This window comes from Physeter macrocephalus, chromosome 21 (genome assembly GCF_002837175.3).
Source record: "Physeter macrocephalus isolate SW-GA chromosome 21, ASM283717v5, whole genome shotgun sequence".
NCBI lineage: Eukaryota > Metazoa > Chordata > Mammalia > Artiodactyla > Physeteridae > Physeter > Physeter macrocephalus.
In genome coordinates this window covers 12,249,200-12,255,280 of record NC_041234.1, presented here as the reverse complement: position 1 = coordinate 12,255,280, position 6,081 = coordinate 12,249,200, and the positions used below count along the sequence as shown (strand labels likewise).

The 6,081-nt window shown below is 38.3% G+C and overlaps 1 non-coding gene across 1 annotated transcript; it reads right to left on the bottom strand.

The window, feature by feature from the left end:
- Positions 1 to 892: 892 nt before the first annotated feature.
- On the bottom strand, positions 893 to 965 carry TRNAW-CCA (transfer RNA tryptophan (anticodon CCA)). The gene has a single exon. It is a non-coding gene; the product is annotated as a tRNA-Trp (tRNA).
- Positions 966 to 6,081: the final 5,116 nt, after the last annotated feature.

The following is a 6,081-nucleotide window of genomic DNA, read 5'->3' as shown; positions in this document are numbered from 1 at the left end:
CAACAGAGCCTCTAGCTGATTGCAGAGATCAGGTGAGCCAGCCTGGACCAGAACTGCCCAGCAGGTCCATAGACTTGTGAGAAACAGTAAATGCTTACTGTTTTAAAACACTAAGTTTTGGTTGGTTGTGCATCCAAAAGTAACTGATAGAGGATATCCACATGCATAAGAATGAAGTTGAACCCTGAATTCACACAATATACAAAAATTAACTCCAAATGGATCAAAGACCTAAATGTAAGAGCTAAAACTATAAAACCCTTAGAAGGAAAGATAGGACTAAATCTTTGTGTCCTTGGATTAGGCAATGATTCCTTAGATACAACATCAAGAGCACAAGCAACAAAAGGAAAAATAGATGAACTGGGCATCGCTGATATAAGGAGAAATGCTTTGGGGGAGGGTCATTACTGCACAATCTAGCCCAGCCACTTAGTGTTTATGTGACGCTGGGAAAGTCACTTACCTCACTAAGCTTAATTTTCATTATCTGTAAACTACAAATACTATTTATGTCACAAGGTTCTTGTAAAGATTAATGATTATATTTTAGTTTCTTTATATGTATTTAGGCTTATAACACTGCCTATAAGAAAACCACATTTTTGTTTCATACTTTCTGCTCGGTCTACATTCTTCATAAGTTATATAAATATCTACTACTTGGTATTATCTTCAGAATTGAAGTCAAAGCTACTCTGTTTATAGTTATTATAATTATTATAATAGTTATATTTTTAGTTATTTTTAAGATATTATTTATAGTTTCCTAAAATGGCTGTGCCAGGATAATTAATTTTTTTAAAAATTTGGCTGCGCAGGGTCTTAGTTGCGGCATGCGAGAACTTCTTTGAGGAATGTGGAATCTTTAGTTGTGGCATAAGGGATCTAGTTCCCTGACCAGGGATTGAACCTGGGTCCCCTGCATTGGGAGCCTGGAGTCTTAACCACTGGACCACCAGGGAAGCCCCTGTGCCAGGATAATTAAGAGTGTGGTTGATGCCTGAGTTAGGATACATCTGTGAATCAATAATACTAAGCAAGATCATACTGAAAGCATCTATGTTTGTAAATATGGGTATAATATGTAATTCATATGTATTACAAGAGTAATATGTAAATATCATAAAATAAGAACTATTGATTTCCTTCCAGTATCTTATTTACTTTGCTAATTAATTTGTGAAATCAATTAGGGTCAGAAATTAATATCAATTTCTATATCAATAGCAGCAAACCCATTCAATTTATTAGTGTGAGAAGTAACTTAAGCCTACATTTTAAAGACTGTGTTTCCTATGTTAGAGTGAATTAAAGGGAGATGCTGTTTAAAAGAGCTGAATGGAAAAGGTCACTTTCTGAAAGCACAAAGTCGGTTGAGGTAAAAAGGAGCCAGATATCTCTGATAGCTTCAAAAGAAACAAAGCAGTCAGAAAATTCCTACCCATAGATTAAATATAGTTCTTGGCCCTTGGAAAGGGATGCTTGCAGCAGCAAACGATAAAACCATATAGAGATGGATAACTCAAGAAACTTCATTTAGCACATGAATTGGTGGAAGATGTTGAGTGACATATTACATTTTTATGTCCCTACTCTCTTGATTGAACAAATTAGTGATTGAAATTAGAATTTTGGTGAGAGTAAGAGAGGAAGTTTGGGATAAATACATTTTCTTGCCTTAGGATTTGGGTCGGTTTCATTTGGATGCAACAGTGTATGTTCTCTTAAACGTGAACTATCTCAAGGAGAGACAGCCTAAGAATTGTTGCTAATTTAATTGGACATTTGACACCTTACTGGGTCCAGGTTCTGATGCTTTCCTCTCAAGCCTCTGGGCCAGCAGATGACGTGAGAGTTGGGGCAAGAAAAGTCTCTGATGAATTGCGGGTATGAGGGGAAGATTGGCCTAATTCTAAGTTAAAACAAGTAGCAACTTACAATAGAGACAGCATACTGAAAGATACTCTAGCATTTACTAGTGATTCACATTCTTTAAATTGGTATATTTATCAGAAATATTCCTGAATATTGAATTTTATTTTAAGATTTAATTACTTAGAAAAAAGAAAAAGTAAAAGCCTCGGAGGTCCTATTGGGTCTGCTAAGTCTTTATTATTTGAGGAAAACAGTGACACTTAGAGGCAGTGGCCTTGAATTTCAGAAGCAAGGCCCCTAAGTCTCTGAGGGAGGTCTGCTAGAGATTTAACAATTTGGATGATAGCAGAACCTATCTGGAATAAGAATGAAAGAGGAACACCATGAGCACATTGGAATCACATAATACTGTTATTTTTCACAGAGAATAAGTTAGTACAAGCAGGTCTTTCTTAGCTCCTATTTAGTACAAGCAGGTCTTTCAACCAGACAGTCTGGTTGAATTGCCATGGTCACCAAAGACTCCCATTTAAAGACTGTTCCTCTGCAAAGAGGCATGATGCTACCCCTAAAGAGAATATTCTAGCAAGGTTTTGTTACATTCAATAATGAGTGCCCAGTGAATTGCAGAAACCATTTGTAAAGTGGTTAGAACACTGTAGCTCTAATATTGGGAGAGATTAGACACTTCTTATCTGGCACTGACATCCAAACCTCTTAATCAGCCACTAGTGAGTCATAGTAAATTTTACAATTGTTGCATTAAAGGTTAAACATAATGGGTTACAGTCTTAACTTTTTTAATCCACTACAGTAGCTTCTACTATGACTTCAGTTACGGCAGAGTCTTTTAAGCTCATCATCTCAGCTCTTATTTAGTGTTTCAATGGGTAATTTCAAGTCGTTATGAATAAAAATGTTTATGTGTCTATAAAATTTTCTTGAAGAAAAAATATTACCTGGGAGGGTCACAGTGCAATTAACTAAATATGCCTAGTCAGTACATAGTTAATTTTAGTACTTTTATTTATGAAGAATCTTTCTCTCAGGAACACAAAGTTTTTTGGAAGCTGAGCCCTGCTGTGCTTCTCTCGTTGTCCTTGGTGTTATGATTCTGACCATGTGAACCCCTTGGATAGGACTGATTACTGGGGTTGTCATTTGTTGTTCATAGCATTTGTAGGTTGCTCTGGACTGGGTCAAAAGGAGTTCCTTGGTTGTTGTCTTTATCAGCTGAGATAGCTAATGCTGCTTCAGAGAGTCAAGAATTATTATTTTTCAGCTCTGTAGAACATTGTACTGAGTATTTTAATAATTGTCATAGACAAAATGTCTGTTCTCCGTTGTCTTATGATTTAATTTAGAGGCAAAATGCAGACTAGAGGCTTACTCTTAGTTATGTGTCCTCAAAAGTTTCTACCTCAGGAACCCACACCTTGAGTTTGGGGCCCACCCTGTGGAAATGATATCATATAATACAAATATAGTTATCTAAACCAACTGTACAGTAGAGTCTGTGGGGTAGGGTACGAGAAGTTATGGAAAAGGACCCTACAGACCAGAGAGGTCTGCCGTGTAGAGTAGTAGTGGTCCTTTATCATATGAAAATCTATCACCTTCACCCACAAGAAGTGACATAGTGAAATACAAATTCAAATTATAAGAGGTCTTTTTCTAATTTATCAGCTTGGCAAAGATAAAATGCTTTGATTTGTGTTGGCAAGGGTGTAGGTAATCAGGCACCCCTTTACATTGCTCATGGTAAATTAAATTGTGTAATTTTTATTCAAGAAAATTCAGAAAGAGCTATCAAAACAAAATGCAAGGACTTCCCTGGTGGCGCAGTGGTTGAGAGTCCGCCTGCCGATGCAGGGGACACGGGTTCGTGCCCCGGTCCGGGAAGATCCCACATGCCGCGGAGCGGCTGGGCCCGTGAGCCATGGCCGCCGAGCCTGCGCGTCCGGAGCCTGTGCTCCGCAACGGGAGAGGCCACAACAGTGAGAGGTCCGCGTACCGCAAAAAAAACAAACAAACAAAAAAAAGCAAGAACTTTGGAACTAGTAATATCCCTTCTAGGAATATATTCTATAGATATTTGCAAAAACATATACAATGATAGGCATTGCAGCATTGATTAAAATGATAAAACATCAGAAACAACAAAATGCCCAGCAATAGAGCATTTATTATATAAATTATTGTGTATCCATTTTATGTAACAGTATAAAGTTGTATTAAGTGAAATGAGGCAACCCTGTGTACTGACATGTAATACTCCCTGAGATATATCTTTAAGTGGGAGAAGGGGCCAAGGTATAGAACTGTGTGTATAGAATGATACCATGGCATTAAAGTATTTATTTGTGAGTATACTTATATTTGCATAGAATTTCTCTGGATGAATACACAAGCAGTGAGTAGCAAGTCTTGTATCCAGAGGGGAACTCTGTGCCTGGGGAACAAAAGGGATTGGTTTATTGTTCAGCAAATATTCACTCCCATGCCCTCTCCCCTTTAAGATAGAGTATAATTTCCTGCCCTAGTGACTAGGTCCTGGTAACATGACTTGCTTTGGCAATAGAATATAGCAGGTATGATAGAAGCATGGGCAGTTCTGGCTTAGTCATATGCTTCTGTGATTGCCATGAGAATAACATGACCCAGGTAGCCACTGTCTCTTCAGCCTGTGACTCTGAATGACATGTGTGGATTATCTCTAAACTTGATCCAAAGCCTAGAACCAAGGCCACACAGCCCACAGTCTGAAGTAGAGGTGCCCCTGCCAATTTGTAGGCTTGTAAGTGAGAGAAATCAGTGCTTGTTAATGTAAGTCACTAAGTTCTGGGGTTGTGTGTTATACAGCATTATTGCATCAATACCCAATTAATATAGCTGTACACTTACTTGTTATGTATAGCCTTTTGTACTTTTTAAATGGTATATAGTGTACATGTATTACCCATTCAAAAAGTACATTAAATAATTTGTTAACCTCTGTCTCCTCAAAACCAACCCCCTCAAAATACACAGAAAACAAGAAATAGCTTTAGATTGAACAATGCTGAAGCTCATGCCTCAGTCATATTTGAACTGCTCGACTGAAATGGTTATTTGTGGTTTGAGATTCCTCCTTTCCTCCTTAATCTGGCAAGCCACTGAGGCACCAGTTAGTCTTATAAAGAAAACTTACTAAAGTGGAAAGAAAGAAAGTGTTGGAACACAATGAAAGACTAATTACTTTGTCTAGGAGAAGAAGAGATATTGATGGATGTTTTAATTGATTTTAAATATATTTTTTAGTGTTTGCTGACCTAATTTGGTTATACCTGAATAGAAGCAGAGAGACTTCAACAGCATTTTGTTTGAATTCTTTATTTAGAAGATGGTAGACAAATGACTTTGTTTTGAGATTATTACGTGTCACTGAACCTGAAATTGTGACTCAGTTGTTCTATAAAGCCGGACTGAAGATGATTTACCAAAGTGTATTTTTGGAGAGGTCTCTATCGACCATGGGCATTTGTGATAACCAGATCCTCATTGAGAAAGCTGGTCATCTATCTACTCCATGGTTTATTGAATGAAAGTTGGGATCAACAAAGTGAGAAATCCAAAACAAGTATTCTGTCCGGTATGAGTATTTTCTATGAGAAAGTGAGTGTAAGTATCAGATCAGTGCTCTTAGGGTTTGATTGTGTGACATAAAGAGAGACACAGAGTTGGCAGTGGGGACAAAATGTACGAATCTCTGAGGCAGAAGATGCTGTGACATAGAACGAATAGTCGAGGGGTGTTCTGGGGAGTGGAGAGAGCATAAGTAGCATTAGCAGGAGCCGGATCAGCATTCATGGCAGATCACTAGACTGGGGAGTGTTGTAGGCCTGCTGGGGAGTAGCTGAACGGTGTCCCAGGCTCCGAATTTGCCTTTGATCCTTGAACTCCAAAGGCTTCTGTTCCCTTTACGCCTGTTTCTGAGATGGCATCTTTTCCCTGCACATTCTTTTTTTTTTCCTCAACATCTTTATTGGAGTATAATTGCTTTACAATGGTGTGTTAGTTTCTGCTGTATAACAAAGTGAATCAGCTATATGTATACATATATCCCCATATTGCCTCCCTCTTGCATCTCCCTCCCACCCTCCCTATCCCACCCCTCTAGGTGGACACAAAGCGCCGAGCTGATCTCCCTGTGCTATGCGGCTG